The sequence below is a fragment of the Acipenser ruthenus genome, chromosome 15, assembly GCF_902713425.1.
Source record: "Acipenser ruthenus chromosome 15, fAciRut3.2 maternal haplotype, whole genome shotgun sequence".
Lineage (NCBI taxonomy): Eukaryota > Metazoa > Chordata > Actinopteri > Acipenseriformes > Acipenseridae > Acipenser > Acipenser ruthenus.
In genome coordinates, this window is record NC_081203.1 from 22,143,324 (window position 1) to 22,157,306 (window position 13,983).

A 13,983-nucleotide genomic window follows, 5' to 3' on the forward strand; every position below is an offset into this window, starting at 1 on the left:
AAAACATTCGACAGCTGTAGGCTGCTTGGTATGATTTACAAAACCTGTCAAGTTAGAATAAAGGGACTGGCTTAACTATATGATATCTACAAAAGGGGCCAACTTAAAAAAAAGATATCTCAACGTATTCTGACTTGGCTGTTTTTGTTAATGTGACATGTATTTGGAAAGATATAGCTTCAATATGGTAAGCATTTATGTGAAATATTTGAAATGCATATAAACATCTGTTATAGAACTTGGAAATATGTAGTACAATGTGCATTGTATTCACCAGAAACCAGCAAAGGTTTTACATTTTTAGGTTGCCAAGATACTGTAAAACTGAACGATTGAATGGCAAGAGCTACTGCAAGTTTCCATATTGCCCCTGTGTGTCAGGACTTGCTCAGTAGAAAGCATTGTCTTATCTAGGGCTTGATATCGCAAGGTCTTTACTCTGGAAACAAACATTTCAGAAAGAGACAAGAGTTACATTTGAACAACATTGCAGTTGACGTTCTGTTTTGTTGCACTAATAAATTATAACTGCACAATGCATAACAATAACATTTTTTACTTTAGTTATAGCTATGTAAAGTTTATGTATCCCTCACTCATATTCAGTTTTATAGTTCTACAGTTTTCCATTCCACACACGTATCCATAGTTCACCTGTCTGTGTGCTCTGTGGTGGTCAGAAACCTGTGTATTTTACATTTAGGAAACAAAAGTAACAAACATGGGGAACTTCACTTCTAACCTGCATTATAAGTCAAGGCCCCATTGAACCTATTAACAACAACTACACTCAATCTCAAAGACAAAGCATTCTACACATTTAAACCACAACAGGTTCTATATAAACAGTACATTCAATTATATATATTTTTTAATTTAGATTGAATGACTTACGATATGTTTCAAAGTGTTTGGTGTCTACCTCTAATCAAGTTGAGAGTGCACTTTCTCTTGCACTCTTTGTATGTCTGACACAGCACAGAGTGCCTGGGAAATACACCCTCAATTTGACTAGAGGTAGCCACTGAACACTTAAACATACAGTACAACACAGATGGTGTAGTCTGAATGCAGTAATTGTGTTTCAGTTGCTTTTTGTTTTGTTGTCAAAAGTTAAACAGAGCTCCATTGGTAAAGAATTTTTAGTTTTAGTGTTGTCGGAAAATTACATTTTTACCTTTCCTCTGCTCTTTTGTGATGTCTACTCTGTGAATAAAGTGTAACACACTTGATGGGCCGGGCAAGTTTATGTTACATATATAGTTGATTTGGATGTTTACTTGAATGGCACTCTGCTGTGAGTTTCTTCCCAATGCTTAAAACTAAGACACAAAGCACAGTACCACTGCTGTTCAATTATCCAGCTTTAATTTCTGAAACAGATAACAATAATATTTGTTTTACAGGCAGTCTCACTCTTATTCACTCAGCTATACTGCACTATCAGGTCTAATGTACTAACCCAACCTCCAGTGTACCTGCTGTTGCTCCCTAGTGGCTGGAGGACGTCATAACTACCTTATATTATTAGATAAGAGTTTCAGGTTACTTTCCTCCGCAGGACTACTCACTATAATAACCCAAGCAAAAATACATTATGGGGGGTGCCTATTCTAAGGTCCCTACAAAAGTTTATTTTCAGGTCTGCTTAGTGCATTTAAGTTCCTCCTGAACAAACATTATTCACTGCACCAATATTGAAATTACAAAACACAGTAGTAGTAGTGTTAAAGTTTTGGGGTACACCGATCTTTGGAAACTCACTTTTTTTTTTAATTGAAATAAGCTATGTAATTTTATTTGTAAACAGTTAATTTATAAGGGAGTTCATCTCCACAGAGATGTGTATATGTACTCCGGGAGCATCAAGACTGGAAGGGTTATTAGAGAGCAATTCATAAAAGCAGATGGCACTTGCTTGCGAGAAGAAGCCAAACTTTTAGTCCCAAGAACAGATGCTGGATATCTCCAACGGCCTGCAAATCACATGCCTGGCCCTCGATGTGAACATTTAAACCACCAAGTGTGCTTAAAAAAATACACAGTAGAGATGGAAGGCCGTTTAAATGGGTCAGTGGCTTTAATCTTGTCAGCATTAGGCCTGCTACAGTGTATGCAGGCTGCTACAGTATCTACTGTAGTGCAAAAAGTTTGAGCCCCAGCTCCAAGGATTGTAGCTCATTGGCACAGAGCATGAGTGGCTGAGTTGGGGACAACATGTTGCAGGTCTTCCTGTGTTTGTTTTTAATAGATTTACTAATAGATTTTTATTCTTTTGGCTTTGGATTTTAATTTTTTTTTGTAAGGACCACTGAAATAAACTGTGTGCTCTGTTTATTCTATTCCTTTAAAGACACTTTGTACAACACTGAGACTAAGTACAGCTTGATATGTAATGCAATTGTGTAACATCAGTATAATGCCACCAGCCTCACAATTAGGTAATCCCAGCTACGTTCACCTGATTAATAACAATAGCTAGCTATGTACCCCTCAACCCAGACATCAAAAGAGAAGATTATTAGTAACTATTAGTACTCGGGGTGTGTGAGTAATGTGATGTAGCTGCTAAAAGTGATACACAGTAAAACACATAGTAAAAAAGATCACTTCACAATGAAGGCCTTTTTAGAGTCCTGGTTTTCTCCTATTAACTGCAGTTAATATTAAGGCCACCCCTGTATTCAGTATAACGGCCTCCATCTGCAGTTCCAAATGCAGCCAACATCTGTTAAATTACCTAAGACCAAAATGCTGTAATCTTTTTTTTTTTTTTTTTTTTTTTTTTTTATTTATACAAACCATAGGAAAACATGGCTGCAACATTATGTAAATGGTCTGAACATTTTATTTAGAAAAAAACAATACCTGAAACCTGACTTAAACAGGAAATACAAATAAAATAACTTATATTAAAGGACCAGCTTGTGAACCAGCTAGTGAGGTTTTGCTGTATGTTAAAATGACAGGTAATGAAGGACAGAGCCCCAGCCACTCCCTGGGAAACTTACCTTGTGTTGGGTACACAGACTAGAGGAAGCTATAATGCTTAATTCTGTCATCTAGGAAATACATTAGACACCTTTGTGTACATGAAGGTGTCCATAGATAAGTAAATAGTAATAAAAACACAGTCTGTGCTAATGGCGCTAAATGGTTAAAGGTATGATATCCAAGACTTGATAATATCACACCCTTCGGCTGGGCTTTTAGTTCTTGCCCTTACTTCCTGTGAAGGTCACATGTCCTTGCAAACCATATTTACCCTAGACCATTAGAGTAAATCTGACCTACAACACAGGACATGGTTAGGGTAACATGAATCAACAGCTTCCTGTAATCTACTGGGTTGTATTTAAAACAAAATCATCACATATCTGCATTAAAATTAATTCTGTATACATCAATTAGAGGGGGTCCTTCTAGAACAGGGTGGTAAGGTAAACATTGTGTTTTGTTTTCACTGTCAATTATTTTGTTGTTGAAGTTATCATTTCTGTTGTAAAAGAGTCCAACAATATATATATTTTTTTTACTTTAATTAGATTTTTCAAGTATAATACTATAGATAGAGGCTTACTTATACCTTACTACTTCCTGTGCTGTAGGTCAGTCAAGCAAGCAAAGTGCATTATCAGTAGACTTCCTTCCGCGTGAGGGAACTTCAGCACCCCCAGTATATATTTACACACACTCCTACGTAATAGTAGAAGTGTATGTGTGTATGCTTTTTATTGCTCAGATAACAAGACAAGAAGTTTACTGCATAAGCAATTACCTTAACTTACTCCTCAGACTGTGCTTCACCGGGGGCCCCAGATGTCATTTGCTAACATTTACTTTCAGTTCATTTACCAGAACAACCTTTACAAGAAGGGCTCTGGTGAAGCAGTCCCCTGTTTAACTGTAATGACCTGTCAGGTGTACCTAACGCTTTATTAAAAGTAAAAGTATGTTGTATTCTGGAGCAGCCTCTTTAAGATAATCTCTAAGATAATAAGTATGAAGTTTGCAATCGTGCTAAATGAGTCATTTCCAACAAAGGATCTTTGAGCTGCGTGGATGAGCCTGAGGGAAGAGAGCATTAGTTTTTTCAGGCAAGTAGGAGCCTGCAGTGAGAGGCGGTGTGAGGCAGCTTGCAACATTTATGCACTCACAACGAGTCCCTGCAGAGACGAACTCCACAGACAGAAAGGTAAGGGGCCTGCTTTAATCATTAAATTCAACTGCTCTACTCCCTCTCGTTATCATTGGGAGCAAGTTATTAAGAGATACTTAGAAACCACAGTATAAAAACAAAGCTACAGATGATAGTGAATTGAAACAGAAGCAGATGCAAGGTGCAACTTTTTCCCCCCTTCTTATAACTACTTTGACTTCATCTTTCATCTCTGGTGCTATTGGGCTAATTCAGCTGTTTGTTTTTTATGCTGTGAAAGCTCACTGTTAGATGCATGAAGGATCTAACGTAAGTGGTTTGCAAGAGCAGAAATGTGGGATGATCATTATGTTTACAGAGCTCTTGTGTTTTTCGTCTACATGCTGAAATGCCAAGGATTCTTCAGGGGCTGTTTTCATGCTCAAGGCATGTTTGTATCTGAGTTTCAATCTGCAGGGTCTCTGTAAAAATGTACAGGTTGCCTGAAAAGTTTGAATACTGTAAAACGAAGATCACAGGGATATGTGCTGGTGTACATTATATTCTCAGCTCTGTAAAGCTGTCCAACCTGTAACATACAGCATATAACATCTTAGCAGTGCTGGTTGATGGTAGGATGTTTAAGACTTGTCTACTGTATCTGTACTTCAATAACAAGGACTACTAATGAAAGGCAAAGTTTTATATTTATAGAATTTGTTATTTCAGTATTTATAACCAGTATGCTGTATGTCTAGGATAGTTTTGTGCAAAAGAGCGCTATTGCAGTCTAGGAAGGCAATTCCATTTTACAAGACAGACTAGTAGACTAGTCATGGATATACTCCATGGATATACAGTGCATCATGTTTTTATGACTTTCAGTCTTCTTAATCTATATTTCGACCAGTATATTTCGAGAGTAAAATGGACTTAATAGGAAGTTTGTTCTATTGTCTTCAAATTGAAAGGGACTGAGAATGTGGTCTTCTTAATGGTGTTCTGGTCTTTATATGGCATTTGTCCCAATGAATTTACTGTCTTTAATTTGTTCGGTAGCCATCTTTCACTTCTGTTTTCAGGTATAATTTTTTCCCATTTCAGAACTCTCTAACCTTTGAATGAAGTGTATGTTAAAATGTCATATTATGAATAGGGACCACTGTAATGATTCCAACCTTCCTCACCTCCCTCGTCAGTCTGACTCGATTGTAACTGTGTGCCTCCTGTTTACAAATGTAATTTAGTCATTAGTTTTACTTGCTGTTTGACCTTTTTTAAATCCCTTGTTTACAAATGTACTGAGTTATGAAAAATATAATCTCATTGACACTTGTTACAGAACAAATAAAACAGTGGACATGTCAAGAATGATCAGATTATAGATTGGTTTTGGTCAGGAATAGGCCAAAAATGTATCTGAATCTGTTCTCCAAAATACACACACACAGTTAACAACAGCTGCATATTAATTCATTAGAAATCCCCTCCTGATAAAGTAAAACAGGAAATTATATTTTGTTAAGAATTTACACTTTATAAAATATAGATTTCAGTATGAAAAAATGGATTGTGTAGGTCACAGTTGATCGATTACACAAGAGGAATTTTGGCAAAAAAAAAAGATCAAATTCAAGATAGAGGTTTTATACTGGCGAGAGAGACAGTTGACTTTCTCTTTCTATGGTTCTGGAATTTTATAAAACAGTCAGCTATGTGCTGAATGGGACCCTTTGAGATGTTTGTTTATCCAAACTGTACCGCATCCTGATATCACAGGATAACAGGATTTTGGAACCCTAATGAAAATGAATGGCAAACAGATTCCGCACATATCATACAGGATAGTTATGGTTATAGGTTTTTTATTCTTATGCTGGGGAGAAAGCAGTTTTACATTTTGTCATTTGTTTGTTTTTTTCTCTCTTTTACTAGCATTAGTCACATTATCACTGGCTCTCCTTATGTTGTGTTACGTTCTTTTGGTTCTTCAGGATCTGTAGATTTGTCAGATTAGAGCTCTGGACTCTTGACCGGAGGGTCGTGGGTTCAATCCCAGGTGGGGGATACTGCTGCTGTACCCTTGAGCAAGGTACTTTACCTAGATTGCTCCAGTAAAAACCCAACTGTATAAATGGGTAATTGTATGTAAAAATAATGTGATATCTTATAACAATTGTAAGTCGCCCTGGATAAGGGCGTCTGCTAAGAAATAAATAATAATAATAATAATAATAGTAAAATAAGTGATTTGGAAGCAAACATTGAAATAAACAAACAAAAAAAATAAGCAAAAGTGGAGGGAGACCATCATTTTGCTAAGAAACAATACTCAAACAGGTTAATAAGGATTTAGACACTGCTTATTAAGCAATCAATGTGAGCTTTATTCAATATATACAGATGTTAACTGTGATAGAGTCCACTTATGTTGTATGGATTATATGACATACATTCCATGTTTATTAACATACATTTGATATATATGACATACATTAACATGTTTATGTTTCAAAGAACCACCTAATGCCAAAGTTGTATAAATACTGCTACATGATTTCTAAATTAAGCACATTGGCCAACCTCAAGGTGCAGGGGTTAATTCAGGTCCCCTGGCAGTTTTTTTCAGGCACCCCAGACCACTTGGGATTTGAAGTTTACTTAATTAATGAATTAATTTGTTTATTTTGATGCAAATGGTTCAAGTGAGGCCCACTATCACCACTTGCACCCTCCATACCACATACATTTAAATTGGAGAAGTTTCCCATCAACCATTCAGAGAGAGGTTGCAATCGTACATGTTTGATATAAATGGAAAGACGTTATGCTTTTTCTGGCCCACTAAGCAAATATCAAATTACAGTATGACCTTTGGTTTGGTAGGCCGTAATTATGAAGAATCTTAAATCTGGGGTTAATAAAAGAACTCAAGAATTACAAGAAGCCAATGTTTCTGAAAAGTGCCCTTGTTATAGGTGTGCTTTAAAGATTGTACTGTTGTTTAGGTTTTTAAAGAGTAAATAGCTTCAAATGCCTATTCTAAATTGCTGCCTCTCTCAGGTTACAGACAAGTGTCATATCATAGAACTTCTGGTCATAAAATAAAACAAGAAACAACAAGAAATCCATCACGCAGTCAAGTGGAGCCAAAGCAAACCAGGTACAGCACTGCATTCTGGGATCAGGTCCGAGTTCTCTAGGTAGCCATGGAAACAGAGAGAAAATACAACTGGTATTTAAGATTATGAGGGTGGATGATTGATTGAAAAAAATTAAATATCAATAGAAAAAAAATAAAGAACTGGAAATAAGTACAGAAACAACAAAAATAGAAAGTTTCTGTCTGCATTACCTTAATAGAGACAATAATGAGTTGAGACACAGTTCACTAGACCATAAAAACAGACGTGCCATTGCAGCTACACTTAAGTCTTAAGGGAAATGTCAGTTCCCCTTAATTTTAAGTGTTCATTAATTTAAAAATGAAATTCGCTTTGACTAATGAGTGGAGTCTGATATGGTATACAATGTTCCTAAATTAAAGAACACTTTAAACTTTGACCTTTTAAAAAAGTGGAGAAAAATCACGTGATTTTATATAAACAGAGTATAAGTGAACAACACTACTCAAAGAGTCCCCAAACAGAGGATATTGCCAGTAATTATTAACCTGTTTGGGAGGAGAGGCCAAATACAATACAACTGTTTTAATCTTCATGTGAAATTGAACTGCTTTCTTTTTTATTATATCGGAAGTAAATTTGCATGTGTGGGTTAGGGTTACTCAACAAAGAAAGTAAATAAATAGGATTTCCATGACCTTTTTTCCTATTCTTGGGTAGACTGAAAAAGGTAATAGTTGACTTACTTTCCTACAGTTTTACCTTAGAATGCCGATGTGTTTTAAAGCCATGGATGATAAGCAATCAAATTGAGTGGATTACAAAGAATAATCCACTCTGGATTGTTCCCTGTATTATGCAGTCATTTTTTATTGAATTGTTATTCCTGATCCAATTTATTTCTAAGCATTGAAGGTAATACTTTTGATGAAAACTCAGTTGGTGTAAGTTAGCAATCTCCTAGTTCCACCACTAGGGGCTGCCTCCTGTTTTATTTTTTTGTTGTAATGTCAGTTGAAGCCATCTATGAAAGTCATTGATATGTCCCACTTGTTTAGTTTGGAGTTTCTGACCATCTAGGTATGGTAAATACAGCCCTATGGTTGGGTTTGGTAACTTTAGTTCTAGATATGTTGATATAACAGGTACTTGCAATAAATTTTCTAAATAAAATTTTAAAAAAAAAATTAAATATGTGTTTATATATTTATTCTTACAATTGGCTCGGATGATTTTTAATTAATATATATATATATATATATATATATATATATATATATATATATATATATATATATATATATATATATATATATATATATATTTTTTTTTTTTCTTCTGTTTGCTGGCTTTACAGCCATTACTACCATGGATTATATTTCATGATCTGCTTTCCAGTTCTAATGTAACATTTCACATGCATTTAATCCTAGGTCCATTTGGTCTACTCTGATTTCAGTTTGGCTTTTCGTGACATATACCACTTGTACTTTAGTTTACAAATGCAAAATTGTATGTGAAGGACACTCTTTGCGGTAATAAACATTCCTTATTTGAAGTTTCTTATTTGATGGAAAAATTCTAGTGTTATTGCTGCAGGCACCAAAGTCAATTTGTGTAAGGACATGACTGATTGACTAACAAGGCACTCGTTTGAAAAGATAACTGTATATGACGATTCATATTCAAAGGCATCTGATTAGAAACTGAGTGGCTGCGTTTTTCTGTTACTTTAACCAAGGAACGGGTGCTAGGTGGCATAGAAGGCTAACTCGCTGGCCTCTCTCATGCATTTCTCCTCTGGAGAGTGTGAATCCAGCTCAGGCCACAAATGATGTGTGTATATCACTATGTGCTGTCTACATGAAAATAAAAACACAACATCATTCACTAAAATAAAAAAAAGCTTTCAGTTAACAGATAAACTTATTGGGTAAAAGGGTTTTTATATCCCTTTCATACTATCTTTTCTTACCTATTTTATACTCTACTGTGTTTTCTCCATCATTCTCTGTTGTTCTTTCTGTTTAGATCATTATTTACATATGATGCTGCATCTGCTGCTGAGAAGACTAAAAACTGAATTTCTTTAGTGCTGAGGTTTGAAAAATGACCTCTAGGGATGTGCAGCTGTAACTCCTGTCCCCTCTGTAACTGCGATTATGAAGGAAATCAAAGTTGGTCGTATTTAAAATGTCTGAAAATTCAGCTTTTTAAAGTCTTTTTGGAAACAGCCCCTGTGGTTGAAAAAGGACCTGACCAATAATGGCATAAACAGTAACAGCAATTGCAAATTACACAAACCACCCGTAACAGGATATTAAACAGGTAAAGAAAATATGTATGCAAAAATGTTATGAAGTATCCCCCCTTTAAGTCGTAACAATCTGTCAGCTAAGGAGCTTTGCTGAGGGAGTCTCCCTTTCACGGTCTTGTGATGTGTTTGTCTCTGAACTGAAGGATTACTGACGTTGGATCCTGTATCTTTAACTCTGAGATTCCTCAGCTGTCAGATGTGATGTGTCAGCCTGCCCAGGTATTCCTAAATTTAGATCCCCGAGAATGGCAGCCCCAGCTTTTAATTAGACAAGAGAGTCTGATGTGTAAGAAGAAAGCCTCGAGAGACATGTGTCTGGTAATCTCTTGTGGAATCTTACTCTTCAGTGGCGTCTTTAGACAGGCCCTGAATTTCAATAGACATAGCTATACACAATATATTATACACCTCAGAACTTTAATACTCCATAGATCAAATGGTCAGGTCCATTACTGAACGACATATGTGCTTGGGCTCAATGCTCTGCATAAGGTCAGCTTGCTCAGAAACAGCAAAGCCAGTAATGGTACTTACTTTCAGCAGTTTTAGTCTATTCTTAATGATACTGATATGTAATGAAAGCACTCTGGCCACTGCTGATGCAGTAAATGCAGTAAAAAGCACCTCTTCTGTCAATAATCTCTCAATAATCTCATCAGTGAAAACAGAAATCCTGTACTGTAATGTACTGTTGCCTCCTGTTTAACTGTCAATTGCCTTCTTTGTTAATTGTACTATATTTTTATTGGACATTACTAACTAACTAAAACTTACCTGATAAATAGCTTGACAGAATATTAACTTGACTAGTTTATTTAGTGCAATGTGTCCTTTTACATTGTTTTAGGTATGCTATCTAAATTACTGGTATAAGTTTAGGTTCCCCATGTGTAATTTCTTATTCTATTCTACTTTATTGTTCATTATTGATGAAATACATTTTAAGGAGTTACAGCATTTAGCTTAGGTGGGATTTTAGGTGCCACTGTATGTTAGTTGGACACCATATCTAAAGCCATGATGGTGTTTTCCACCTTAGATGTAGTGTTTCGTATGGCTTTTATATTCCCAAATGGAATGACTTTGGGCTAAGGGTTAGTTGTGTGATATAAAAAAAAGTGATATATTTCAGTATGTGACATGTAACACAAGTGAATGATTGACTGCTGCCTCCTTAGTTCTCATGAGATGGTGTAAGTTATCCCAGTAAGCAAACATTTTAAATAAATACACATTGGACATGCCCACTGGCTGTTGCAATATTAAGTACTGTACTAAGCAAACAAGTGGGATCTATCACACATGGCTTCAACTGACATTTAGAACTAAAAAAATAGGAGGAATCAAAATATAAATATTACTGGTAGTTTATAGTACAATGCATTATGAATAGGTCCCAGCATAGACTCCCAATATGGGGAACGAGGAAGACTAAAGCTGCAGAAGCGGAACTGAATTCCACGTCGGGTTCATGTCTGAAATAAGGAATATGTTGGCAGTGAAGTGTGAAGAGCTCCAGTTGTTAACAGGCAGTTACTGATTAACCCTTAAGATGCATTGTCACAAATAGTGTCTGAGCACTTTGAAACATGCAAATATAACTCAGAACATTCATATTGCAGCATACAGTAACACCATTGCTTACTGCTTATTTAATTGTTTACTTGCTTACCTTCTTTAAGGCTTATGTGCTATGTAGTGAAATGCATTGGGCCAGGTGTACTTTATTGAGATTTCATTGGAGAAAAAATTAACTTCCCTTAAATACAGTTTTAGTTGGTAGCTTGACATGGAATTGTACTTGTTTTTTATGGTCTGTGCAATCATTCTAAGTGGTTCTGGGTTAGTATTGCTTCAATATTGAGTCATCAAGGTTTTACAAAGTATGCCTTTACTTGGCTTTGAGCTTGTTTTCAACTTTTCTCGAGAATCCAAAGTACTAGGACTGAGCAATATGACCTGTCATCTGAAAGGTCATATTTTAACATGATTTGAATGGAATGAGAAAGTGTTCTAGTCAAAGCAGTTGACTTAAGAACTTACTTTGAGCTTGTCTGGAAAAAGACAAATTAGAGACGAATGACAATAACTCAATAATGAAGCAACAGCACCCAGACATCATAAAATAGTAAGAGGAATGTACAAATAACTTAATGACATTTGAAGCTACTTGCTCTTCAATGTATTTGGTAAAAACAAGCTCTAACAAATAGGTTTTTATACTCTTGCTCAGGCCCAAGCAGTTAAGGGTTAAATGTGCACTGTTTTGAGGGGAAAGAAAAGTTGAATGTTAACATTATCAAACAGCGCAGTAATATTTTCACATTCTGCAGTTTTCATTCTCTCTGTGCTGTAAATAAAGTTTTTTACCACCTATATTACTGCTCCGAATTCTGTAGGCTTAGCATCACACACATTTACCATAGCATCGTACCCCTGACACAGCATTAGAGCTAATCAGACCGATTTTACAAAATAAATCTACTGGGCAAAAATTATATCGATGTTGATAACAAACCCAACTGGCACACTAAACCAGGAAACTAAAAGTACATTATGGCGATGTAAAGATGCCAATGCAGCCTACTGTGCTTGTTTCTGGTATTGTAAAGTAACCTTTTTTTTTTAACCTCTTGTTTATTTATGATAGTTTGTTTGTACATTTTAAAGCATGCAAGTATACAGCAGGTGGCATATAACAAATTAAGATTTTGGAAGATTATATACAAAAGGGTTAAACATGCAGGCTTGTCCAAATGGTCCTATTGCCCTGGCTATGATCTCAGAATAAAGGCTTATTACAACTCTCTGTAATACGAATGGAAAAGGGTGATAGGATATTTTCTTATGATTCCTTAACCTCTGGAAGCCACCGTTAGTTGGATTCATCAAGTCTGTGCCGGTTTTTAAGTCATGCCTGAAGGTCACAACCTTTATTAGTTGACTAAACAAACTGACTTGATCTAAATTGTATTATATACTGTAATATTGTCTTTGTTTGTGTTTTATATATATATATATATATATATATATATATATATATATATATATATATATATATTTAACCATGCTGTACAAAAGTAGTTAAACATAACCTAAAATTGTGTTCCTACAGCTGAATTTACCTTAAGGGGATGTAAACAAACAAATTGCAAACAAGCTGGTCAACAAGGTCAGCTTCCTGGAAAAGTGAAGGTCGTAGAAAAGTAAATAATTGAAGAATGGTGAATTGAAAATTGACCCTGCGTTTACCATGGCTGTACTATGAATTTGTTACACTTTATTATGCTATGCTTTTATAGTATACTACAGTAAAATCTAGAAATGAAAGTTAACATAAACATAAGGAATTATGCTATGTTACGTAACATGGTTGTGAGACAGCTTTAAAATAAAAAAACACCTTTTTTTTCTGTATGTCCGTAAAACTTGGGAGATTTACAAAGAGGCTTTACTCTTCCCCAACTCTTTCTTGTAAAAATTAAAACATCTGTATGGAAATATCTTCTAACACACACAGCACATAACCTAATCAACCAGTCATGGATACAATCAGTCAGTTAGTTTATTAGACAGCCTTTTCCACAGGTACTGTTATGTCCCGCCCCTAAACGTCCGAGTGCCAATAACAATGTTTCTTCACCTGAATGCTGACACACTGCTGCAATGATCCCCACACTCCCAACAGTCTCATCCGCCACACCCAGAATTCAAACTCTGACAGCTTCATGTGCTTACACTGTACAAACATGCCAGCTCTCTCTCTCTCTCTCTCTCTCTCTCTCTCTCTCTCTCTCTCTCTCTCTCTCTCGCTCTCTCTCTCTCTCCCTCTCTCCCTCTTGTACTCACACACTTACAGGATTTCCCACTGGCAATCTAGGCACTGCAGTTTAGGGACTAGGGGAACTATCACAACTGTTGAAATACACACATAAGGAACGGTGGTGGACAATACATTGGGTGAGTTGATGTGTTTTTTTTCTGCATTTGTAACAATTCTACAGCATCTGGATTGATGTGGTTGTTTAATTTGAATTCCTAATTACCGTTCCTCTGGGATTTTCTTCAAGAACCCATGGAGCACACCTATATTGTTTTGGCATGCCTGCAGACGACAGTGACTGCCTGTAAAGATTGGGGGTTGCTGCATTTGGGAAACACGTTGTTGTGGTGTGAAGTCAGGTCCTTGAGGGCAGGATCACAAGTTTAGGGAATTGCACTGGCCGTAAAAGGCTGCCTGCTTGAGGTATTTTAACCAAATCAAAGCATTTACTCCAATCTGTTACCCCCTTTAAACATTTTGATTGTTCTACCTTGAATTATATTACAGGAGTAAACAAAACAGGTCTAAAACTATATTAATGAGCCACAAACAAATGACAGTATAAGGTTAAATAATGGAG

At 35.9% G+C, this 13,983-nt stretch overlaps 1 protein-coding gene across 3 annotated transcripts in view; it reads left to right on the forward strand.

The window, feature by feature from the left end:
* LOC117421884 (serine/threonine-protein kinase PAK 6-like) overlaps window positions 1-13,983 on the forward strand; it is a 41,997-nt gene that overhangs the window by 1,806 nt on the left and 26,208 nt on the right. Inside the window, exon 1 of one of the 3 annotated variants that reach the window (XM_058987456.1) lies at window positions 4,057-4,195. The exons of 1 other annotated variant lie outside the window; for it this stretch is intronic. The gene's annotated coding sequence lies outside the window, so the exon portion shown is untranslated. Of the gene's footprint in view, window positions 1-4,056; window positions 4,196-13,355; window positions 13,541-13,983 lie in introns of those variants that run through there. One more of the 3 variants, XM_058987455.1, reaches the window with a different exon arrangement.